Below are 26,920 nucleotides of genomic sequence, written 5' to 3'. Positions count from 1 at the left end.
AGACAAACTCTCCTGGGGTGGACCCAGGTCTGCAAACGTGAAGGACAGATTATGATCATTCAGTGCCACCCGCATATCCATCCGTACCCCTGGGGATGCAGGTGCTTATAACATCCTGGTGAAGACCAGTGTACGGCTGGTGAATTTCAACCTCCTTTGCAAATGGGCAGGCTCAGCGAAGGACATCCAATGGGGAGATGGCATGAGAAGATGATTTTAGGAGATGCTGCAGAGGAGAGAGCCACAGGTCTCAGTGACTGGTGGATGTGGGGACCAAAGAATGCATTTCCTCTCACCGACCCTGAGCCCTGCCTCACCCAGTACCCTCAGGCTGACACTCAGCTGGTGCACATCAGAGAGACTACACCTGACGTTAAAAGGCCAATACGCTTCCCTACTAATTAGTGAAAGCCTCGGGCCCTGCCTCTTCTTCATGCCTGTCCCCTGATACAACCGTGAAAGGGGTGACAGCCGGCTCTGCAGGAGCCTCCGGGACCTGCTCCAGCACGTGGCTGCCATCTTTTCAGATCGACTGGTCTGTGGCCATGTCTTACCATTTGTTAGATATTTGGCATGCCACCCCTGACCCTATGCATACCTGCTCTGCATTGGCGGCATTTTCTACTCTGAGGCCAGTGCAGGCTGAGTGTGTCTTTCCTTAGAGAACTAGCTTGTGCACCGGACCCTAGTTCCCAGACGCTGGCTCGGGATCTGAGAAACAGCCCAACCCATGCCCTGGCATTCTCTGCACCAGCTTCACCTCGGTCACTTCATTTGTTGTTCAAAACGACACTAGTCTCAGCCTGGGGATGCCGTGGAACCATGCATCACATGGTCCTGAGCCTGCAGACCTTCCTCCAGGGCTCGGTTTAGAGCTTCCACCTAAATAAAGCTACAGGGCAGGGGCCTTCTCCTGCCGGAGAGCTGTTTCATCAAAGGACACACGGCAGGAGCGGAGCTGCCCGGGCTGTGAACCCGTGACTGCTGGGTCTGTTTTCACACACGTGGGAATGTGGACGGCAGGTCTGAAGAACGGCCTCCTGCTACTCCAGGGTTGTAACAATGATTTCTTACCCTCATACAGTTTACAAATCTGGGCCTCAGATGCAGGTTTTGAGGCCTCAGGGTTTTTTAGGGTTTTTTTTTCTAAGCTCATCTGCCTCTTTTACATCCTCTGATGACAAAGAAGGACTGGAGAAATGGTTCTAACTGGTTCTAGACTGAACCGTAACACCCTAAGGCACTGGTTCTCCAACATGAGCCCACATCAGAATTACTGGAGCACATGCTGAAACAGGGGCCTGGGGAGGGCCTAACAGGCGCATCTCTAACGCGCTCCCGGGTGATGTGGGTGCGGCCAGTCCAAGGACCACCCCTTGGGAAGTGCTGTTCTAGGGGAACTCTGGAGAAAGAACTTTCTACTGATGCTTGTTCGTCAATTGATGGGGCTCTGTCACGGAGCGGAGTGGAGGGGACAGACAATTACTGAGCACCACCAGCTGCCGGGTGCTTTTCTGGGCGCCTTCTACATTCTCAACCACCTTATTGGGGTGCTACTATTAGCTCCGGTTTGTAGAAAAGAAAACTACGGCTCACAGAAGTACAGTAACTTTTCCAGGGTCTAACAGCTAACTGGTTGTCAGGCCACACTCAGGCCTCAGGGTTGTGCGACTCCAAGGGCGCTCGGGCCCCAGCAGGAAAGGCTTGAGCCGGCCCTGCCTCCTGGCCTGGCCCTCACCTTTAAATCCTCTGCCTCCAAATCTCGTTTCCTCCCTTTACTCGTGATGCCCAAGGTGACAGGGAGGGGGAAGCAGCAGATTCTTATTAGGCGTCATCTGTCATAACCCACTCGGTCACCCCACCTCCAGAGGCCTCAGTTTCTCCACCTTTGCGAAGGACGATGAAGAAAGCGCTGACACACATTTCCAGCCTTCGTCTCAGTGCCTGCCCGAGACTCTGAGCACTGCAGTGCGCGTGCCCACGGCCTGGGTGATCTTTCACGAGGACTGTCGGTGTCATCTGGCCCCTGCTACCAGCTGAGCCTCACAGGGCATCCAGCAAGGTGACACAGAGGAAGAGGCGGCTCCGAGCACCCTCAGGGAGCTTCCTGCTGTGCCGGGCGAGAGCCGCCTGCTCGCTGCTGCACGCCCGTCTTCCCCGCACCGGCTGCAGTCTTGAATGAATCATGTTGTTCACAGTCAATTTTGCACCCTGATGAAGCCAACCTAGGCTGCATTTTTCTTCCTTCCTCGCCGCCCGGTACAGGCCCCACAGGCAGGTGCTCGCTGAAGCGCTCGCTCCCATAAACTAAAATCATTTCATGTGAAATTGGGGAAGCGACGAGAACAGCCCAGGCCACTTTTTTTAAAAAAAAATTCTGAGAGTGCAAGTAGAAGGCAGTACTGAGAAAATGCAGATTTTTCTCTCCCTGGGGCCAAATGGGTGGGAGGCCTTTTTCCCAGAAAACTGTCCCTGCAGCTGGTTCCACAACCCCAAGGCGGCCACTGGGGCCAGAGGCTGCACTGGCAGAGCACGCTTCCACAGCTGTTTCCCTTCCATGACCTGCGCCTTAACACAGCCTAACTGGGAGGGTTGCTCGCTGTCCACCCACGGCCACGCCAGGGAACACAGAGGGTGCTGCCTCGAGAGGGCGCTCACGGGAGCCACTTCCCTTCCCTCCAGCAGACGGGATGTACACACAGCGTGGACCAGGCTCCTTGTCACACGGCCCTGACAACACTCACCCACGCTGGTGTTTGCAAAGCACCTATTGTGTGCCTGGCATTTAGACAGGCAGCCTTGACACAAGTCACACAAACAGCCAGTGTGCTTATCAAGGCCTATGCGTGCACTGAGGGCTGGGAGTGCACTCGGGCCCGAGGTTTTACCTGCACCCGGAGGTTCAGTTCCAAGGCTCCGCCACCCAAGTGCGCGGGTGACGAAAGGCTCATAGAAAACACAGACGACAGACAAGAGTCTCAAACTGCTGGCTAGGCTAGGATGACAGGCTGAAATGTCACTATGACGAAAGCAGCAGAGCTTCAGTGGTTGGGTTTTGTGTGTTCACCCCACCACGCTAATATGGGATGGCGGACGTCGGGGAACCGTGTCACGGAGGAGTGGCTGACAGGCCCGGCCAAGAGAAGACTCTAGAGAAGAGAAAGCTGCTACCTGCAGCTACATCAAAGTCAACCCTTCCTGAAGAAGGACGAGAAGACATCTGCCACCCTTCTGGGAGGCAGAGGGACACTGGCAGCCGCAGCCCTCCCTCCAACTCTGGAGCAGGCTCAGGAGGCCCCGAGTTTCCTCTGACCCAGGGCGAAGCACAGGCAGGACAGGCGGCAGCCAGAACACAGTGGAGGAGGGGCCTCGTTCTGACCCGAGGCAGAGCCAGGTCTGAGAGTCTACGAAGCAGCTGCTTCCTCCCCAGGATGTGGAACCAGGGCACGCATGGTAAAATGGTCCATGAATAAACAAGGACAAGGCTGAAGGAGCAGGCTATTGACTCTCAAGTACTCACTCACAAGACTCCCAAGTCCCTACTACCAGTAATTACAAAGATCGGTTATTGCAAACCCCTGGGCAGGGAACCATAGGGAGGTCTACTTGGCCTCCACTTCCACAGCCCACTTCCACAGCCCGTGGGACACGAAGCCCCTGACAGAAGTGCCCACAGTCTCAGCTCACACATATTTGTGGGTGTGCCTGGGAGAAGAGGCATCCAGCCTGCACTGGCCATCGACACCCAGACTTTTGCAAGGGCCAGGAGGGTGGGATGCCACTCCAGTTGCCCTTCCCCCAGCCCCTAAAGAACAGACCAGGGAAAGCTGGAGAGGGAGAGAGAGGGGGCAATGCCAAAGCCGTGGGAACATCTGGAAAGGCAATGCCAGCAGATGCGGGGCTGACATGCTTTTTCCCTCAAAACAGTTGCTAGATAAAGGACTCCAAATTACTTGACTTCCAGCAAAGAACAGGATGACAGAACCGAGCTCCCAGCAGCAGTGACAGCAGCCACAGTTCCTCCTGGAGCTCTCAGCAGCCACCGGGGGCCAGGAACACCAGCCGCCCCTCGGGAAGAGGAGGAAATGTCCCTGCTTGTCGGAGGCAGCTCTGTTCCCACCGGCTGCTCCCCCTCGCTGTGTCCGCGAGGCCTGGTTTGCTCATCTCCACGCTGAGGTGTGGGTGGGTCGGAGGGCTGGACGTACTGTGCGGCTGAGCTTGCCTGTGCACCTTCCTTCTCCGCTTCAAGCCCAGGGGCCATCCCACCCCCTTGAGGGGGGCCAGATGACCCCCACAAGGCCCCTTCTAACTCTGTAGATCACAGCCCATAAAATCAAAGTCCTCAAAGCATCCATCCTCCCCCGAGAAGTGGCGTCCATCTGTGCTGGGAACAGAGGCCACCTTCTAGCAAGCGGTGGGAACGTCACACGGTGCGGCGAGTTTTCAGTGAAGTGTTGATGAGGATGTTTATCTGTCATATGAAGTGGCTCAAAGACTTCTTTGGACTCAGAGTATAGAGAAAGACGTTTTTGTGCCTTAAATATCCCATTCTGAAGGAACACTGTCCCCCTTAGGCCCCCGCCCCCGGCTGATGGTCCCGGCGGTGGTGGGGAGGAGGTTCTGCCCGGATGGCCGGCCAGATGCTCTGAGCCCAGGCTGGGACTAAGGGTCCCTCCTGGCAGCCTTGCTCACTTGGGCGGCCTGGGAGACCCTGTGCAGGCCTTTGCAGGGAGCAAGCCTCCAGCAAGCTCATAAGGAAGCTCTCTTGCTCACCGGCCAATCTGCTCAGCATCAAACCCTTCAAACTGATTTTCTACAGGGGCAGAGGGGACGGGGCAGGGCGCTGTTGGAGTGGAGCCAGGGAGGAGAAACCAGAGGCAGCCTGGGTCTCTCAGGGTGCCAGGAGTTAGTGAAGGTGTCGGCACCCTTCCCTGCCTCCTCTGGGCTTCCTGTCAGGCCAGCAGGACAGGCCGGGAGGCTGGGATCCTTTAGGAAACTTGTCCCGGTTTCCACCCTTGCTGCTAGTCGTTACATGGGGTTAATTGTCGGTCTCCAGGGAAAGGACCTCCGCTGCCCCAGTTCCTGGCTGGGGTTTGTTTGTGACCTCAGAGCACAGTGTGGACACTCCGGGCTCCTTGTGGGATTCCCAGATACTCCCGCGGTGTGGGTCAGCTCGGGGTGTGGAACCGGCCTCAGCCTGCTTTCTCAGAGTCTGCTGAAGTGACGGGCCATGCCTGCAGGAGTCAGCTCTGTGACATGGACTTGGACTTCTCCCCATCCTACTGGTTGCATCTGCCTCGTTCTTCCTAACCTGTGTTCCGGCAGCAGGGTTCGACGTGGTGGAGAAAGAAGGAACCGCACCAGTCCCCATGTCTGCTGGTGCCATCCCCGCCGGCAACCTCGGGTGGGGAACTGACCTAGGCTGCGGACGCCTTTCACCGCCCCGTCCTCGTGGGTGGCCGTGTGTCCTGTTTGGGAAGATTTGGCTCTGTTCTTGCTATAAGGGCCGGGAAGGATCTGAACCAAAGCTAAACTAATCATCCTTGTGATTCTCATCCACCATTAAACACTTATTGAGCGCCTACTATGTGCAGGGCACTGGACAAAGTGCTGGCGATACTGAAGAGATGAAAAGGCTGACTTGCAGTTAGGGAGAGGAAAATTAGATGTAAAAAGGTACAACGCAACCTTAGGACATTTTCCGAGAACAAATAGAGGAGTCCGCATTCAACATTAGTTATGTTTTTTCTGTGCACTGGACATAACATTGAGGGCTGGGAAAACTGGATGCGGAGGACTGGCCTCCGCCCCCCAGAGCTCCATTCTGGAGAAGGAGGAGGCGTGTGTGGTGGGGGGACCCAGAGCACTGAGAGCCGGGCCCTGGGAGGACGAGGGAGCAGACGGGGCTAAGAAAGCATGGACCACCTTGACTCTGACCATCACCCATGTACAGGCCAGGAGGGCCCTCCATGGCTACCATTCTACTCTTCAAGGCACAGACCTTCTGGTAATTTCCATCCTCTGGATAAAGCCCCTTCCCGGGAAGAAGGCCTGCCCTCCACCAGAAGAAGGGTCTATCTCCTGTGCCCTCGAACACGGTTTAGAAGGAGTTTTTTTTTTTTTTCCAAAAAATACACTCTGTTTATTTTTTGACTAGGTAATGCACAATATAAAATTCAAATGTACTAAAGGGTATGGGGGGGGTGGGAATCTCCGTCTTCCCATGCTCATGTCCAACTGACCCAATTCTCTCCCTTGAGGTGCCTGTTCCCAAGTTCTGGTTTCTACTCCCAGGGCCAGTCTATGCACACAGAAGCTTAAACATTTTATACACATAACACACGGGGTCTGTCCAGAACAAGTCCCATCACTGTTAATATAATGAGAATGGTTTGCACGACATCAATGTAACCAGGCCACCAAAGAGTGAACTAGAATGTGCATGCGTGAACAATGACAACTTCAGTGTACTAGTCAGGGGGTTGGTAGACGTCATTGAGTTGGCATATGTACTATGTGGCTGTTGCATTCAGAATGGATAAAACGATGAATCAGCATCAAATTTTGCATTAAGCTTGAACATTGCTCTACAGAAATTATCTGGATGATTCAGAAGGCCACAGCTACAGGCAACTGGTGAGCGACACCCTCATCACAACAATGTGCCCACTCATGTATCAGGTCTCATACAGAGTTTTTGGTGAAATGTCAAATCGCCCAGGTGACTCAGCCTCTACAGCCCAGATTTGGTGCCCCGAGACTCTCGCTTTTCCTAAAACTAAAATCGCTCTGGAAAGGAAGGAGATTTCAGATTGTCAATCAGATTCAGGAAAATACGATGGGACAGCTGATGGTGACTGGGAGAACAGTGTGAGGTCCCAAGGCGCCTACTCTGAAGGGGACTGAGGCGTCACTGTCCTATGTTCCTTGTATCTTGTATCTTCTTCAAGAAACATCTCTAATTTTTCATGTTACATGGCGGGACACTTTCTGGATAGACCTTATATGTAACACACACAAATACATACATATACATATATATGCATATATGTTTTAAATGGCTGTTAACTTTTCATTTTGAAATATACAGGGTCCGGCAGCAGTAAGGCCTGCTTGAGTGTGGCTGGCAGGGTAATAATATGAGTGTAACAACTTATAGTTTGAATTTGAACAGCTCACCTAAATGTCATATGATGTGCTTGAGTGTGATATTGTTATGTTATAGAATTGCATGCTCATGATTTTGTAATAAAAGATTTTGTAATGAAAAAGGGGCATTACTTGTGCCAGACCCTGTATATATTGCCTGAACACAAATATTATACACACTGTTCATTTCCTTATTTTTTAAGGTTGAGCATCTTTGGGATTGTTCCATATAAGTACATAATACTGCTTTGTCCTTTCTAATGGCTGTGAACATTTCTACTCAAGCTACGTACCACAATTTATTTTCTTGGCCCCCTTGATGGCATTTATGTCCAGTCCAATCTTCTGCTATTACCAACTGTCCCAGTGAATATCCTTGCACATATTTCATTTCCCAGATATGAAAGTGTACCTGAATGACAAGTTCCTAGAAGTGGAATTTCGGGGTCAGTGTGAATGACACTGTCGAACCACTCCCTAGAGAGGGGTCACCCTTTATACTCCTGGACAAACGTGTGAGACTGAACTTTTGATCTATGTGGTCTGGGGCAGTACCTTGTTGAACGTTTAATTTGCATTTATGTCATTCACAGTGAGGTTGGGCATCTTTTCATTTGTTTTGGCGCCTTTGCATTTCCTTCTTCCGTGAACTGTGTATTCACGTCCTTTCCCCATTTTTCTATAGGAGAGTTTTGCTTGAACAGAGACCTAGCATGGTCTCCGTTTTTCTGACTAGATCTTGAGGGATACAGCGCTTCACTCCCGGTTCGAGCTCAGAGCCTGCTGAGAGACCCTGTGCTGTGGGGAATATTCGGGAAGGAGAGGCAGCAATCATGTGAGTCTGGAGAGAAGAGTTGGGGAGGGGCTGCCACGCACAGAGGAGGGAGTCAAGACTTCGGGGTTGACCCTTCACAAAGAATCACCCAGAGGGGTTCTCAGCGAAGTGTCCTCTTTCTCCCGTGGTCAGAGTCGTGACCTGTTTCTAAAATAGTGCTCCAGGCTCCATTCTGAGCCATTTCCCCTCTCTCCCCAGGGACGGGACTGTATAGCTCCCAGGAGACAGCTATCCGTGGCTTCCCAACAAGACATTTAATCAGTGAAACTGCATATAGTGAATGCTCTCCTCTGCCTATTTCTGAATTCATCGAATGAGAATATGTAAAAAAACATATTTGGTCCTCCTGGATCAACTAGGGAAGGAGTGCGCCATTGGGGCTAGTGAGTTAACGAAGGATGGGATTACCCCGGGCCCGTGTACCTCCAGCTCATCCCCTAGCTTCCCATCACCTCATAGGGAGGAGGGGTTCGAGAGCTCACCTTGCCTAATTAGGAGCTACACAGGAACATCCAGCTGATCCAGAAAGAGATTTAAAAAAATGTCTTATACCCAAGAGCCTCCAAACATTCTGGTGAAGAGTTTGAGTTGTAGTTGAATGCCCTTAAATGTGTTTACAGTTGGCTAAGTTCCAGAGCTGTGAGTAAAAGGCCCTTATATTTTCCCTTTTCATAAAAAGAAAAAACAACCAGACTGTGCTCCCTTTCGCTAAGTCCCAGCACACACCTACAGTACAACACTTTTAATGGAACCTTTAATAATAACTTTTTAGTGATCCCCTCTCCTTCAGCGCTCTCTCTAGTCTGTGGCCCCTCTCCAGGGGAGCCACAAAGCAGGAAGGAATAACATAACTTGCCCCCATGGTTGGGGCCAAGAACTTCAAGACCCAGAAGAAAGCCCTGCCCTTGGACTCAGGGGGTCCTGACTTCCACCGCTTGTCAGCTATACTCACTGATGTCTAGGAGCCTCTTACTTTCTTTTCTTTAAAACTAGGGTCACTGTCTTGACTCACAAAATCATTACGGGAAGTGGACCCATCTGGTTCTCCATCCATTCAGCAGGATCCCCAAATAAGGCAAAGCTCCGACAAGAATGGACTTGGACACCTCACAACTCTAAGCCCAAAAGGTTTCCTTGTGCCTAAAATGAGTCATTGCACAAGCCCACTTCTGGCTTGTTGAGGTATGGAGACACAACCCCAAATATACTCTGGCTGCATAAACACCCTGCTGGTGCTATTTCCATCCCCCCAAATGTGCTGCTTTTATTTCAACCTATCATCCCTCAGCACTGCTGATTATCAGTAGCATGATTTCTGTAACACCAGAAATCCTCACACCCAACATTTCAACATTCCACCTGCCCATCCCCACAAGCCACACAAGCTGGTTGACACCATACAGGACAGATCAAGGCCATTCGTGACTCTGACCCCCATGTGATCACTGCCACACGGAACCTGAAGCAGCCACCCCTCGGACACAGTGTGGGCCATACGGGTGTCGCTCTGAGCAGCCCACCCTCCCCGCTGGAAAAATACTGGGCTACCAGTGTCCCGCTATCTGAGGGTCATATCTGTGCACAAAGGTCCATCATGGCCATGGCAAGGTTGGCCTTCAGCACCACCAACTGTCGCTGTATTCAGTGTGACCAGTGCTGTGCTGGAGCTACCTCATCTGACCCACTTGGGCCTGTGAAGTTCCTCTCGGAAAGCTGGTATGGACCCAGGACTTGTTTTGTGAATCCCTCTGCAACTGTGTTATGCTCAGACTCCTGAAGATGAGTCTACATGCCTGAGCTCACTTACACATGGTGAGAGGAGGGGCTCCTGCCTATGCTGGGTGGTCAGAGGGGACCCCAACTGTGATTCCAAACACTGTCTAAAGACAGCCATGAGCCTGAGCATAATCCCACATACACACACTAGAGTTGAACATATATCTAATATATGCTTCATATCCCTTCTACCTTCCCCAAGTATTAGGCAGAGGCCAAGACTTACCACTGGGCTGACTCTAAGGATGTGAATTACTGGAAGATGCTTTCATTATACACCGATTGGGTTATTTAACACAAAATTCAACGGTGCTGGATGTCTGAGTATGAATAATTTATAGAATCATTATGCTGGGAATGGTCTGTTTTTAAAAGGCTCAATTCTGGAGTCACTTTAACTAAACCACAAATTTGCTGCACATTCCTGCATGCAGGCGTGTTAATTCCAACATTGTACTACAAGCAGTTTTTGCATGTTTGCATAATGCACGTTCAGACCTCTGTGAAATTTTATAATTAACCCTGCATTTTATATTAACACATGTGCATTGCACATCGCCACTGCTTTCTCTGCAGAGCAAACAAATCCTCACTTGGAGAAGAAAACGTGCTGGAGAATGCATGGGGTGTCATGCATAATCAATGGGCTTGTGGGCTTCAAGTGCATACGGACTGAGGGCCTTGGAATAATAACCAAATAGCACTGAAGAAGCAGATGGGTATTGAAGACAAGACTGAAGACCTCCTTTGATGACTAATGAACCCAGAGCTGTGCAACAGCAGAGAAAAAAACAAGTACTGCCAAGATGAGGGGAACCTTCTGCCCACCGCCAGCCCCATTAAGTTCACTGCCAGGGGAGGAAGCGCCTGGATAATAAAAGCATGGGTTCAAGTCTCCTTAGGCCAAACATACACTGACTACATATTCACAGCAGTCCTCTGAGGATCAGCACAGCAGCAGGCAATTTACCTGAATATGTTTTATCTGTGGTTATCCTGTGGACCCCCTTCCCCACGCAAAAGTGGCTCGGATATTGAGCCTGATGAGACCACACATGTGCCCAGAGGGTAATGGAAAATCGTATTACTCACCTAACGAGGATGTGTAGGGAGAGCAGGTACCCAGGCCGTTCCAAAACAGCTTGAGTCCTGAGAGGGACAAGTGGCTCTGGGTTTTATTGTGGTTGGGGGTAGGGCCAGGAGGAGCAGTGGCTGGGTTTGCCCTGTGTGAACTTTCTTCCGGCACCCATTTTCTTGTTGGTTTGCTTGCCCAGGAATGGACCCCAGGAGACGAAGGAGGGGTAGGTCGTCCTTGAATGCTGCTGGCAGTCCAATATCAAAAATGGAGCTGGACTCCTTAGTACGATTTTCCTATCTTTAAGCTGCCATTTAGGGATTCGAAACAGCACTCTAAAATTGACCCACTGTGTGACTCAACCTAAATCTCTGTCCTCGTCAGCAAAAGTTATATAACGTTTGCAGTAAATGATGTCACACATATCAAAGGAAACTGCCCAGTGCCTGTACACAACACTGGCCCAGTCATTGTTTCTGAATGTCAATCTGGAAATTATTGTGAAAGGAGAAAAGATCTGTTTCCTCCACATCACTTTACCTTTACCCTTAATTCGTGTTCTTGTGAAAATCAGAGAGAGGCCACCAGCTCTAGCAAGGCCCTTGAAACGATTCACCAGAGACGCTGGGATGAGGGGAGGGAAAAGGAGAGCAGAAGGGGTTATGAGGCTGGTGGGGAGGGGGCGGAGGGGGATGGTCAGGGTGCTGCAAAGGGCAGCTCCCCGGGACGTCTCAGCACACGTCTGTTTGAGGCACCTTTCCTGGTCACAGTGGACAGGGAGGTGTCCTGGCTTAGGAAAGGATGGCCTCAGTAGGGAGGGGTAAAGGACAGGAAATGCTAAGTGTTACGGATTGAACTGTATCCCCCCACAGATATATTTAAGTCTTAACCCCTAGTTTCTCAGAATGTGACCTTATTTGGGAATAGTTTTTTCAAATGTAATCAAATTAAGATGAGGTCACAGTCCATTAGAGTGGGCCCCAAATCCCATACAGCTGACGTCCTTGGAAAAATAAGGACGAGAGACACAGAGACAGAGAGTCAGAAAGCATGCCACGTGCTGACAGAGGCAGAGCTTGGTGATCTGGCCTCCAGCCGAGGAGCATGGAGGATGGCAGGCCACCAGTAGAGCTGGAAGAAGCAAGGACTCCCTTGAATCTCAGGAGAGGATGACCTTGATTTCAGACTGCTAGCCTCCAGCCTGCGACAGAAGAAATTCTGTAGTTTACGCTGCCCTGTTCATGGCGCCCTGTTACAGCAGCTTCGGGGAACTAATACAATAGAGGAGAGATCGTCCACTGCTTTCATTTTCTTTCTTCTTCCATGATTTGAGTGTGCAGTTTTACCCAAAAATGGAGTAACTGGGGGACGCTAAAGATTTTTAGAATAATGAACAAATCACAGATCTTCATATCTTGCCAATTTGCCTTAAATTCCTCAAAATTACTTTAAATATACAATAACATATTTTATATAAAATATCTAGAGTTTTGGCTCATAATAACTTTTATACCACATGGCTAATATTGCAACAAATTTTCAAACAGAAGATAAAGATGCATTTATGCAAGATCTATAAGCAGAGACAAAATATTAAGTGACTAATTATATCTGGGTTATGGGATTATATGTAATTGATCTTTTTTTTTTCAAATTGTTCCCACTGTAGTAAGAAATATTTTTAAAAGGAACACCCTGGCCGGGTGGCTCAGTTGGTTGGAACGTCATCCCGTACACCAGAAGGCTGCAGGTTTGACTGCCAGTCGCGCACATACACCCAGGTTGCCAGTGTCTCGGCGTTTCTCTTTCAGATTGATGTCTCTCTCCCTCTCTCTCCCTCTCTCCCTCCCCCCCTCCACCCCACCTTTCTGTCTCTCTAAAATTAATAAAAGCATATCCTTGATGAGGATGTTAAAAATTTTTTAAAGGAACACATTTTACTTTCCAAGAGATATTATTTTCACAAGAGCCAGAAACAGGAGTCAAGGCCTTCTCTTTCGGGCTTTTGTCTTGACTTTTGATTCTGGGGCTCAGAGATATGTTCACAGCCTCCTGATTAGGCCTAAACGGATTAGACTAGGGCACGCAGGGGCAGAAACATCCATTTGTTCCTTTAGAAACTGGAAAAAGAAGAACTTATCCTGCCAGCCGGCACAAAGGGCTCAGGCCAGGGAGCTCGTGGGTAAAATTTTTCTGGTTTAGTATAAAATATGGATCGTCCTCTTATTCTCAGTTTTCACAGATAAGGCCTTAAAGTCCAGCTGCTTATAAGACTCTTTGTAACACAAATCAAACATTTCAAAGTAAAGTGAGAGTTCTGGTTCTGCCAGGACGGCACAAACCTAAAACCACCTCCGTCTCCTGCAACTTACAACCAAAGCTCTGCAGAAACACATAGAGCAACTACCTGAGGACTCAAAAAGTAAACTGAAGCAGCAGATTTTGGAGGAGTCAGAATTCAATGAAGCACGGGGTAACACTCCCAGTGTTATTTTCTCTTCTCTGTCTTGGCTGCGCGCAGAGAGTGGGTCCAGATTGTAGCACCCAGAGCAACCATTAAAGGGATCCCTGCAGGCTGGAGAGCGTAAGGGGACCCTGGAGAAGAGCAAGGATGAACTGCGAATGGGAACGCAGAACCTGCAGTTTGAACCCAAACAAGATAATTGTTCTGCATCTTGATGGCGGCAGTGACTGACTACACAGATCACTTGTCAAAATTCATTGATTGCTATACCGCACCTGAAGTGGCTGCACTTTATTGTTTATAAGTTATACCTAAATAAAGTTGATTTAAAAATAAACACAAGAGAGCCCAGAAATAAAGCCATACATATACAGTTAATTTATAACAAAGCAGCCAAGAATATACAACAGGAAAAAGACAGTCTCTTCAATCTATAGTCTTGTAAAAATTGGACAGCCACATGCAAAAGAATGAACCCGCACCACAAACATTAACTCAAAATGAATTAAAGACTTCAACACAATACCTAAACCATAAAACTCCTAGAAGGAAACATAGACAGTAAGCTCCCTGAAATAGGTCTTGATAATAATTTGTTAAATCTGCCACCAAATTCAAAAGCAACAAAAGCATAAATTAAGCAAGTCAGACTACATCAAACTAAAACACCCCTGCAAAGCAAAGAAAACCATCAACAAAATCAAAAGACAACCTATTGAATGGGACAAAATAGCAAATCATGTATCTTATAAGAGGCTAATATCCAAACTATTACATAGTATCCAAAAAATGAACTCATATAACTCAGAACAAAAAATCTGATTTAAAAATGGGCCAGAGATTGATACAGAGATTTTTTTCCAAAGAAAACATCCATGCTTCTGGCCAAGATGGAGGCATAGGTAGATACACTGTGCCTCCTCGCACAACAAAAAGAAGGATATAACAAATTTCAAAACAAAAAACAACCAGAACTGCCAGAATATCAAACTGCATGGAAGTCTGACAACCAAGGAGTTAAAGAAGAAACATTCATCCAGACTGGTAGGAGGGGCAGAGACAAGCAGCCAGGGAGGAGAGGACTTTCAGCAAGGTGGTGACTGGTGGACCAGGCAGTCCCGCATTTGTGTGCAGATAAGTCAGGAGGAATAACTGGGGAGTAAGACAGACCATGCAACCCAGGGTTCAAGCATGGGGAAATAGAGCCTCAAAACCTCTGACTGAAAAAACCTGTGGGGGTTGCAGCAGCAGGAAAACTCCCAGCCTCACAGGAGAGTTCATTGGAGAGACCCACAGGGTCCTAGAATGTACACAAGCCCATCCACCAGGGAAACAATGTCAGAAGGGCCCAATTTGCTTGTGGGTAGTGCGGGAAGTGACTAAAAGCAGGCAGAGAGCTGACAGAGCAGCACTGCTCCCTCTCAGACCCCTCCCTGACTTATAGCACCACAATACAGCAACAAGGGTTGCCCCAAGCTGGTGAATACCTAAGGCTCTGCCCCTTACTACATAATAAGTGAACCAAGACAAAGAAATATGGCCCAAATGAAAGAATAGATCAAAGCTCCAAAAACAGAATTAAGCAGAAGAGATAGCCAACGTATCAGATGCAGAGTTCAAAACACTGGTAATCAGGATGCTCACAGAATTGCTTGAGTATGGTCACAAAATAGAGGAAGAAGTGAAGGCTATGAAAAGTGAAATAAAGGAAAGTATACAGGGAACCATCAGTGACAGGAAGGAAACCAGGACTCATATCAACCATTTGGAGCAAAAGGGAAAAAGAAACATTCAACCAGAACAGAATGAAGAAACAAGAATTCAAAAAAGTGAGGAGAGGCTTAAGAACCTCTGGGACAACTTTAAATGTTCCAACATATGAATCATGGGGGTACCAGAAGAAGAAGAAGATCAAGAAATTGAAAACCTGTTTGAAAAAATAATGAAGGAGAACTTTCTCAATCTGGCAAGGGAAATAGACTTCCAGGAAGTCCAGGAAGCTCAGAGAGTCCCAAACAAGTTGGACCCAAGGAGGAACACACCAAGGCATATTATAATTACATTAGCCAAGATTAAAGATAAGGAGAGAATCTTAAAAGCAGCAAGAGAAAAGGAAACAGTTACCTACAAAGTAGTTCCCATAAGACTGTCATCTGATTTCTCAAAAGAAACCTTGCAGGCAAGAAAGGGCTAGGAAGAAGTATTCCAAGTCATGAAAGGCAAGGGCCTACATCCAAGATGGCTCTCTCCAGCAAAGCTATCATTTAGAATGGAAGGACAGATAAAGTGCTTCTCAGATAAGGTCAAGTTAAAGGAGTTCATCATCACCAAGCCCTTATTATATGAAATGTTAAAGGAACTTATCTAGGAAAAAGAAGATAAAATACTATGAATAGTAAAATGACAACTCACAACTATCAACAACCAAACCTAAAAAAAACACTAAGCAAACCACTAGAATAGGAACAGAACCACAGAAATGGAGATCACATGAGGGTTATCAGTGGGAGAGGCAAAGGGGAGAATGGGGGAAAAGGTACAGGGAATAAGAAGCATAAATTGTAGGTACAAAAGAGACAGAGGGAGGTTAAGAATAGTACAAAAAATGTAAAAGCCAAAGACCTTATATGTATGACTCACAGACATGAACTAATTTGGGCGGGGGGGGGGGGGAGCAGGGCCGAGGGGTATAAAGAGGGTAAAATGGGACAACTGCAATAGCATAATCAATAAAATATATTTAAAAAGAAAAAGAAAACATCCAGATGGCCAACAGGTCCATAAATCAAAACCACAATGAGATGTCACCTCACACCTGTCAGAATGGCTGCTGTCAAAAAGACAAGAAATAACAAGGGCTGGTGAGGACGTGGAGAAAAGGGAACACTCCTGCACTGTTGGCGGGGCTGTAAATTGGTGCAACCACTGTGGGAGACAGTGTAGAGGTTCCTCAAAAATTTAAAAATACAACTACCACACAATTCAGCAATTCCCCTTCTGGGTATTTATCCACAGAAGATGAAAACATTAACTTGAGAAGAGACATACTTCCCCATGTTCACTGCAGCATTATTCCCCATAGCCAAGACACAGAAACAACCTAGTGTCCATCAATGGGTGAATAAAGAATTTATTTTCTATATATGAAATATATATTATATAAAATATATATAATACATGTTATTATATATGTATTTTATATATACAGAATATTATTCAGCCATAAAAAAGAAAAAAAAAGAATTCGTGCTATTTGCAACAACACAGATGGACTTGAAAGGCACATGCTGAGTTAAGTAAGTCCGAGAAGAACAAAAGGCACATGATCTGTCTTATATGTAGAACCTAAAAAATAAATAAATTTAGCCCATAGATACAGAAAATAGGTTGGTGGTTTCTGAGGGTGAGAGTGTGGTGAGATAAGGGTGAACTGTTTAGTTTAAGTGTTGAATTTTATTTATTTTTAAAATTAAATGAGTTCATTGATAACAAGAGAAGACAAGAGTGACACGGGGTGGTGTCTCCAGAGTGAGGGCAGATCTGGCCAGGAGGCAGGCTGGTGTGATGGGAAGCACATCCTATTGGCTAAGCTGGGTGGCCTCGAACAAATCATTTAACTCTTGCATTCTTTGCTTCCACATCTGTAAAATAGGGATTATAATAACAAATGTAAAGAATTTTGGGAAGACTAAATGGGACAGTATAAGCAAAGGCCCAGACAAACACAATTAGCGAGTGTTAGAGGACTTTTACATCCAGATAACCACTCGGATGGAGGGCATGGTGATGGGCAACAAGTGAAAGTTACAGGGAGAAGCCTTACTGGTGGCAAAGGCTGTTAGACAGATTCATGTTTCCTGCTTCCTCATAACAAGCTATTCCAAGCCACAAGTGTTCCATGGTTAAATGTTCACAAAATGCTGGATTAAAGTCGAGTGAATGTCCTTATTATATGGCAAGACTGTCAATGCATACAGTAAATTTTCAAAAGAAGACATGCTATGCAAAAGTTTCCCAACTAATTTTGCCAAGGATCCCTCTGTAGATGGAAATTTCACTCTCCTCAGACTGTTAGTTCAAGGACTGAATTGGGGAATACTTTGGGAAATGCTGACCTCTCGAAATGACCGTGGACCTGAGAGTCAGGAGACAGGGCCTCTAGTTCTGATCCTACACAAGTAACTTTAGCTCTCTGGGCCTCAGTTTCCCTTTCTCCCAAATGCGAGAGTTAGGCCAGAATTTGTCCTCCAAAATCTTCTGGGATCTAACTTTCCACAATTCTATGCTTCTGCAAGGTATACTAGGTTGGTTGTCTTGCACCGGACAAAGGGGGAATCGGAAGATCTCCAAATTTGCAAGCAATTCTTCAATAATGTCCATATTTTCAGCTCCAAATCACAAAATAAATTAATTTCTCTATGGCATGAAAATTTCCACAAGTGTTACAACTCAGTTCTTGGCATATGAATATATCATTTTGCACTAGCTCTAAACACCACTGGCTCATCTGTGTAATATTTCCAGATGCTTCTGCAATTAGCTTGGCTGTATTTAAATTCTGTCCACTAAATTAAATGAGATGTTCCCTCTTCCCTTCCAACAAAACTGTCTGGTGGCAAAAATAATGGTGCTAACGAGGGACAACAGGAAAGCTGTGCTCTGCAGGCGGTCGGTTCACAGAAAGCCCTTAAATGATTCACTTCTCCACGCCAAATCAAGGGCTCGATCAAAATGTAAGAGATGCCAAATCTCACCAAATGTATAAACATATTAATGCAACTCCAGTGAAATGTCAACATATTTATTTATTTTGTACAAATTGGCAAGATGTTTGTAAATTCTGTATGAAAAGTCAAGGATCTAGGGTACCCAAAGGATCTTGGAGAATGAAGGTGGAGGAGTTATATTACCAGCAACAAGAATGATAAAATAATTACAGGGAGGCAGAGTACAGCACAGGGAATACAGTCAATAATACTGTAATAACTACGTGCGGCATAGGTGGGTACTGCAAGCATCAGGGGGATCACTTTATGAAGTATATGATTGTCTAACCACTACAGTATACACCTGAAACTAATACAAAATTATACTGAGTGTAAGTCGTAACTGAAAAGTAAAATTAAAAAATAGAATTATAAAACTTCACTAATTAAGCAAAATAGAAACAGACTCGTAGACACAGAGGGCATTTTGGTGGTTGCCAGATGGGAGGGAGTTGGAGGGCTGGGTGAAAGAGGTAAAGGGAGTCAGAGGTACAAATTGGTAGTTACGGAATAGTCATGGGGATGTAAAGCATGGCATAGGGAATGTAGTCAATAATACTGTAATAACTATGTACAGCGTCAGATGGCTACTAGATTCATTGGGGTAATCACTTTGTAAAGTATATAAATGTCTAATTAATGTTGTATGTCAACTGTAATTGAAAAATAAAAAACTATTTTAGAAGGACAAGACAATTTTGGCCCAAGAGACAAACACACCGTTGGACGTCTGATTGATGACAGAGACCGCACTGCACATCGGTGGGGAAATGGCGGTCTTTTCGATGAATGTTGCTGGGAGGATCAGTTAGATCCTCATACAGACAAAAAAAAATTGATCTCTATCTCATCTCAGGCACAAAAATTCATTCCAAATGGAGTATAGATCTAAATGGGAAAGAAAAAAAGTAAAGCTTCTAGAAGATAATGTAGAGTGATATCCTAATAACCTTAGGGTAAACAAACATTTCTTAATGAGGACACAAGAAACATCAAAAATGAAGGAAAAGACTAATAAATGGGACTTAATGAAAATTAGAAACTTCTGTTCATGAGAAAACATCATGGAAGCCACAGACTGGGAGAACATATTTGCAATACATGAAATCAACAAAAGACTCTTACCCAGAATATATAAAGAATATTTATAAATCAAGAAGAAAAAAGCAATTGACTCTATTTTTTAAATTACCAAAAGGCTTCTACAGGTACTTCACAAAAGAGAATACCAGGTATGATATACATATGCAAAGACACTAAAACTTCAGTCATTGGGGAAATACAAGTTAAAATCATGATGAATTCACCCTGGCTGGTGTGGCTCAGTGAATTAAGCATCAGCCTGTGAACCAAAAGGTTGTAGGTTTGATTCCTGGTTGGGGCACATGCCTGGGTTTCGGGCCAGGTCCCCAGCTGGGGGTGTGCTGAAGGCAGCCACACATTGATGTTTCTGTCCCTCTCTGTCTCCTGCCCTCCCCCCCTCAAAATAAGTAAATAAAATCTTTTTAAAAAATCATGATGAATTCCCACATGCATACTCAAACCAGAAGAGCTAAAATTAAGGGGACAGACAATTACACATTTGAAAGAGAATTCAGAAGCACTGGAATCCTCTGGCATAGTGGTTAGACAGTAAATCAGAGCAACTACATTAGAAAATTGATGATGTCTACTGAAATTGATCATACGTATATCCTAAGATCTCTCAATTGCACTCCTGGGTTCACACTCAATTGAAGTGTGTACATATGCACACCAAAAGACACGTACAAGACTTTTCAGATCAGCACTATTTTTAATAGCCTCAATCTAAAAACAACCTAAAAATTCCATCAACACTTGAATAGATATATGAATTATAGTGTATTCATATAATGAAATATTATAAAGCAATAAATATGAATAAACTATTGATACACATGATGATATTGATGAATCTCTCAGACACAATGTTGAAAGAAGACATAAGAACTACATAGTCAGATCTGCTCTAATGTATGTGTTCCTAAAAATCACCACACTATGCAAAACCAGACCATTAAAACCACAGGGTTTAAGTGAAATAAACGGAATTAGGGGCATAAAACCCAAAAACCTTGCCAGTAAACACATTAAAAGGCATATATCTAATAAGATCAGTAGCATGGTTTTAGATATCTAAAATAGTTAAGAAAAAGACACTAAAATAAATAGTACTTTATGTTTACAAAGATCTGAAGTTTGCTTATGGAAGTGGGTTTCAAAAGGGTTGCCACTTGCACATTATTGTGAAGTGATGGAAGGAGGGTTACCTGAAATCAAACAGAGTGTTACAGCAGATCCGACAGTAACACCAGAAGTGGCTGGGTGTAACTCATCACCCGCTGGATGAACTGAGGTAACTCAGAGATGTGTGCAGGTGTGCATGTTGTGCGCTCCTACTGGGCTCTGCGTAGCTGGGTACAGTTTTCTGCATTTACCTAGTGTTTCTTGAGCACAAAATTGCAAAGAAGCAAACAGTAAATTGTATTACTGTTCCCTAATGTAACAATCATGATAGAAATTTGCATTTTCAGACTTCCGGCCAAGATGGAGGCATAGGTCGATACACTGTGTCTCCTCACACAACATAAGGAGGACAACAACAAATTTAAAAACAAAAAACAAGCAGAACTGTCAGATAATTGAATTCTATGGAAGTCTGACAACCAAGGAATTAAAGAAGAAACATTCATCCAGACTGGTAGGAGAGGTGGAGATGGACAGCCAGGGCAGAGAGGACTCACCGCAAGGTGGCAGCTGGAGGACCAGGCGGTCCCACATTTGTGTGTGGATAAACCAGGAGGAACACCTGGGGAGCAATACAGACTGAGCAACCCAGGGTCCAGTGTGGAAAATAAAGCCTCAAAACCTCTGAATGAAAATACCTGTGAGTGTTCAAGTTCATTGGAGAGACCCACAGGGTCCTAGAATGAACACAAGTCCACCTACCCAGGAATCCCCACCAGAAGAGGCCAATTTGTTTGTGGGTAGTGGGGGAAGTGACTGAAAGCCAGCCGAGAGCTGAGCAAGCAGCACTGTTCCCTCTCAGACCCCTGACCCACATACAGTGCCACAACACATTGATGTAGGTTGCTCTGCCCTGGCAAGCACCTAACACTCTGCCCCTTACTACATAACAGGTGTGCTGAGACAAAAAAAAAAAGAGCCAAAACAAAAGAATAGTCAAAGCTCCAGAAAAAAAATACAACTAAGCAATTGAAGAGACAGCTGACCTACTATATGCAGACTTCAAAACACTGGTAATCAGGATGCTCACAGAATTGCTTGAGTATGGTTGGAAAATAGAGGAAGAAGTGAAGGCTATGAAACGTGAAATAAAAGAAAATGTGCAGGGAGGGAACCAACAGTGACAGGAAGGAACTGGGACTCAAATCAATGATTTGGAGCAAAAGGAAGAAATAAACATTCAACCAGAACAGAATGAAGAAACAAGAATTCAAAAAATATGAGAAGAGGCTTAGGAACCTCTGAGACAACTTTAAATGTTCCAACATCTGAATCATAGGGGTGCCAGAAGAAGAAGAAGAAGAGCAAGAAATTGAAAACTTGTTTGAAAAAATAATGAAGAACTTCCTTAATCTGGCAAAGGAAATAGATGTCCAGGAAGTCCAGAAAGCTCAGAGAGTTCCAAACAAGTTGGACCCGAGGAAGGCACATCATAATTACATTAGCCAAGATTAAAGATGATGGGAGAATCTTAAAAGCAGCAAAAGAAAAGGAAACAGTTACCTACAATGGAGTGCCCATAAGACTGTCAGCTGATTTCTCAAAAGAAATCTTACAGGCAAGAAGGGGCTGGAAAGAAGTATTCCAAGTCATGAAAGGCAAGGACCTATGTCCAAGATTACTCTATCCAGCAAAGCTATCGTTTAGAATGGAAGGGCAGATAAAGTGCTTCCCAGACAAGGTCAAATTAAAGGAGTTCATCATCACCAAACCTTTATTCCATGAAATGTTAAAGGGACTTATCTAAGAAAAAGAAGATGATAAAAAAATATGAACAGTAAAATGACAACAAACTCACAACTACCAACAACTGAACTTAAAAAAAACAAAACAAAGCAAACTAAGCAAATAGAATCACAGAAATGGAGATCTCATGGAGGGTTATCAGTGGGGAGGGGGAAGGGACAGGGGAGAATGGGGGAAAAGGTACAGGGAATAATAAACATAAAAAGTAGGCACAAAATAGACAGGGGGAGGTTAAGAATAGTATAGAAAAATTGTAGAAGCCAAAGAACTTATATGTATGACCCATGGACATGAACTACGGGGGGAGAGGAATCTGGGTGGGAGTGGGGCTGCAGGGCAGAGGACAATAAAGGGGGGGAATGGGACAACTGTAATAGTATAATCAATAAAATATATTTAAAAGAAAGAAAATAAATTTTCATTTTCAAAACAAGCATTATAGCAGAACCAACGGTACCTTGTTTTTCTATTTAAGTAAAGTTCAAACACAGGTCAAGTTAACCCATGATGTTAGATAATGGGATGCCGTTTACCCTAGAGGGGGTTGTCATTAGAAGGGATGACAAGGAGAAACTTCTAGATTGTTGGGTAGTGGTTAAACAGGTATGTCCAGTTTGTGGAAATTCATCATGCTGTATATTTAACATCTGTGCACTTTAATTCATAGTTACATATATATATTTCAAATTTACTGTTGTTCAGGTACAGTTATCCTTTTTCCCCATTGCTCACCCCAAACCTGTCCCCCCTCCCACTCCCACAGTCAATCCCCCACCATTGTCCATGCCCATGGGTCCTCTGTTCATGTTCCTTTGCTTGCCTCTTCCCCTTTGTTCCCCGGTTATCCCACCCCCGCCCCCGGTCACTGCTAGTTTGTTCTTTATTTCCAAGTCTGTGGTTCTATTTTGCTCATTTGTTTGTTTTGTTGATTAGGTTCCACTTAAAGGTGAGATCATATGGTATTTGTCTTTCACTGCCTGGCCTTAGCATAAGCTCCTGGCTTATGCTAAGAGCTTTCACTTAGCATAATGCTCTCCAGCTCCATCCATATTGTCACAAAGGGTCAGAGTTCCTTCTTTCTTTCTGCTGTGTAGTATTCCATCATGTAAACGTTCCATGGTTTTTTGATCCACTTGTTGACTGATGGGCACTTAGGCTGTTTCCAGCACATGCCTATTGTAAATAACACTGCTATGAACATTGGGGCACATAGGTTCTTTTGAATTGGTGATTCAGGTTTATTAGGGTATAGTCCCAGCAGTGGTATTGCTGGATTGAAAGGCAGTTCCATTTTTAGCTTTTTGAGGAAATTCCATACTCTTTTCCACAGTGGCTGTAGCAGTCTGCATTCCCATCAACAGTGTACTATGGTTCCCTTTTCTCCACACCCTCGCCAGCACTTGTTGTTTGTTGATGTATTAATGATGGTCATTCTAACTGGTGTGAGGTGGTATCTCACTGTGATTTTAATTTGCTTCTCTCTAATGACTAGTGATGCTGAACATGCTTTCATATGTTTCTGGGCCCTCTGTATGTCCTCCTTGGAGAAGTGTCTGTTCAGGTCCTTTGCCTATTTTTTAATTGGGTTGTCTTCCTGGTGTGGAGTTGTGTGAGTTCTTTATATATTTTGGAGATCAAACCCTTGTCCAAGGTAATCATTAGCAAATATGTTTTTCATATGCTTGGTTCCCTTTCCATTTTGTTGACTTTTTTTAGCCATGTAGAAGATTTTTAGTTTGATGTAGTTCCATTTGTTTATTCTTCCTATTATATCTCTTGCCCTAGGGGATGTATTGGTGAAAATATTGCTGCATGGGATATCTGAAATTTTTCCGCCTATGTTTTCCTCTAGGACTTTTATGGTGTCATGACTTTATATATTATATTTTAAATAAAATCTACCTCTTTAAGGAAGTCTTCCTTAAATGTTGAGATTTTCCAGACCAGCTAGATGGACATTTAGTTCCCTCCCAAAACATGTACACTAATCACTGATACTTATGTCATAAACATTCATGTAGCTCTTTTCATGAAGCATTTAGTAGTTCATCATTCATACCCTAAAGAATAATGAAGTTGGATTCCTAAATTATCAATCCCAGACAGATAATTAGCAGAAACCTAAGGATTTTCTTAGCAAAGTGATGTAGTAAAATGGCACTGAAGAGGGAACTAGATGACATGGTTTCAAGTCTCAGCTCCATCATTTTGCAAGCCATTTAATTAAGTTCTAGCTTCCTCACTCACTAGATAAGAATCATAATTCCTCCCAATGTACCACGCATGACTGCAATGTCAATGACAGTGCTTTGAAAAATGTAAAAAGGAAATATATGTATAAGATGCTATTCTAGCGTTTCCTCTCTCCTGTCCAACTGAAATATAGTTTAGGCCCTGTCTTTCCTTGTAGCTAGAGATCAATGATGTCTTGGATACCAAGATCCCAAACTACAAGGATGGCTGGAATTAGCCTAAAGATTTTGTAGTTGTTGTTGTTTTAATACAGTGCTATGTGTAACTGGGGGTTCCACAAAGACCTTTTGAAGGTGATGGAAGTGAGGGATTTGGTATTCTGATGGATTTATGTCTTCATATAGAAGATACGTGCCCACACAGCATCTTGAGGCGTGTGCACATCCAGAGGGATTTTAAAATATCCTACCCACCTTACTGGAGTCAGCACTCAGTTACTGTGTCCACAGAAGGGTTGTCATTACAGCTTACGTCACTCTCACCCCACGCCCCGAGCCCCTGTCATCCTCTTCCTAAGGCTCCTCCATCTTGTCTCCTAAAATTCAAGTTTGTTTTTCCTATCGAATCAAGCAACCTGAAGATGGTGCAAAAATCTGACATCTAAGAATATGCCTCTAAACCCAGATGCCGATTATTTGGATATGTTACAGTCCGGGTGTCTAAATCCCTGGACATGTGAAAGTTGCCTGGAGCTGTTGGGCTCCCGTCTCCCTCAAGAATGTCAAAGTACAGTATAGAGCCTTCCCACTAAACTCAGCAGCAGAGGCTCACACCCAGAATGATGCCTGCTCCTTCTCAGCCATAAAGCAGCTCTTCCAGGATTGAAGTGATGGGCACTGGAAGGGCACTAGAAGAGAAACTAGAGGCTTCTTATATGTTAACTGACATTGGCATTAACAGACCAATTATTGTAGAGCATCTCAAAGGTGATACAAGGATCACTTCAGTCAGAATCACGAGGAGTGTGCATCCTGGAGCTACTGAGTCGGGATTTCTTACAGGTGGGAGCTTAGGATCATGTGTGTCTGGTGATTCTAATGGGCAATAAAGTTAGGAAACAACTGTACCTGAGATTGGGCAGGAGAAGAGCTGACGTCATGCTGATTAATGATGACACAACAGGGAGCACTCTCATTAAGAAAGCTGTGTCAGACCAGGTCACCCTTGGAATCACTCAACACTCTGTTACTAATGAGAAATGCAGCTAGCAGGCATCAAACCTGCACTGAGCCAGACAGGAGGCAGGAGAGAATGTCACACATATTTAACGTTGAGCTGTCACAGTAAATAAACAAAATCAGAAATTCTCCCACACACCATTCTGAAGACTCATCAGAGGTGAGATGTGACCCAGGTCTTCAGCATGCCCCTGGCTATGAATCAAACTCCCCACTCTCTCTAAATCTATGCATCCATCTGTTTACTGAATGGGTTGTAAAGACTTCTTCCTCTGGAGAGTGTGAAAAAGTCACCTTACGCTGGACAGCTGCAAAGCATAGAGACACAGAAATGCAAAATTAGCATGATAAAAGGCAGGGATGAGCATGGTTCCTGGATTTTAGCAGATGACCAGTGAACAGTTTTTGGGTTTATGGAGTGAGGAAGGAAGGAGAAAATGGGATGGGATGAGATGGGAGGATGGAAGGGGTAAACTGGTAGAAGAAAGGGCAGATAAATAGATGGATGCATGGACAGGTGGACTGAGAAACATACAGAATAACCATACCAGACCAATGACCTTTTAGCCCCCAAATAATTTTTTAACAGACTTATTGAGATATAATTAAACACCATTATACAATCAAGTATAAAATATTTTATCACACCCCCAAAAATAAATCCTATACTCAATAGCCATTACCCTCCAAATTCCCACCCCTTCTAGTGCTACACAACCACTGTATACTTTCTGTCTCCATAGATTTGCCTACTCTGGACATTTCATACAAATGGAATCATACAGTATGTGGTCCTTTGTGACTGGCTTCTTTCACTTACAATAATAGTGTTAAGGTTCATCTATGTCATAGCATGTATCAGTTCTTCATTCCTTTTTATTACTGAATAATGTTCCATTGTATAAATAGACCATACCTTACTTATCTAGTCACCAACTGATGGACATATGGGCTGTTCCCACTTTCTTCACTATTACGAATGACACTGCTATGAGCATTTGTATACTACTTCTTTGTACCTAGGAGTGGAATTGCTTGGTCATATGGTAACTCTATGGTACCATAACGTTTTGAAGAACTGCATGACCACATTCCAAAGTATCTGTTATCTATTTTACTTTTCTGTAGGAAGTGTAGGAGGGTACAAATTTTCCACACTCTCACCAATGTCTATTTTCCATTTTGAGTTTGTTATTATAGTAATATCAGTGTTTGTAAACTGGTATCTGAACGTGGCTTTGTCTGCATCTTCTGGATGGTGAATGGTGAATGTTGAATATCTTTTTCATGTACTCATTGGCCATTTGTATATCTTCTTTGGGTCCTTCATTTGGTCTATTCAGGTTCTTTTCCCATTTTAAATTGAGTTATGTGTCATTTTATTATTGAGTTGTAATAATTCTTTGTATA

The 26,920-nt window shown here is 44.9% G+C and overlaps 1 protein-coding gene across 1 annotated transcript in view; it reads right to left on the bottom strand.

Annotated features, from left to right (window-relative positions):
• The window catches only part of HHAT (hedgehog acyltransferase), a 223,980-nt gene that overhangs the window by 8,171 nt on the left and 188,889 nt on the right, over nt 1–26,920 (bottom strand).

Source organism: Phyllostomus discolor, chromosome 14 (assembly GCF_004126475.2).
Source record: "Phyllostomus discolor isolate MPI-MPIP mPhyDis1 chromosome 14, mPhyDis1.pri.v3, whole genome shotgun sequence".
NCBI classification, from domain to species: domain Eukaryota; kingdom Metazoa; phylum Chordata; class Mammalia; order Chiroptera; family Phyllostomidae; genus Phyllostomus; species Phyllostomus discolor.
This window is presented reverse-complemented; position numbering and strand designations above follow the sequence as displayed.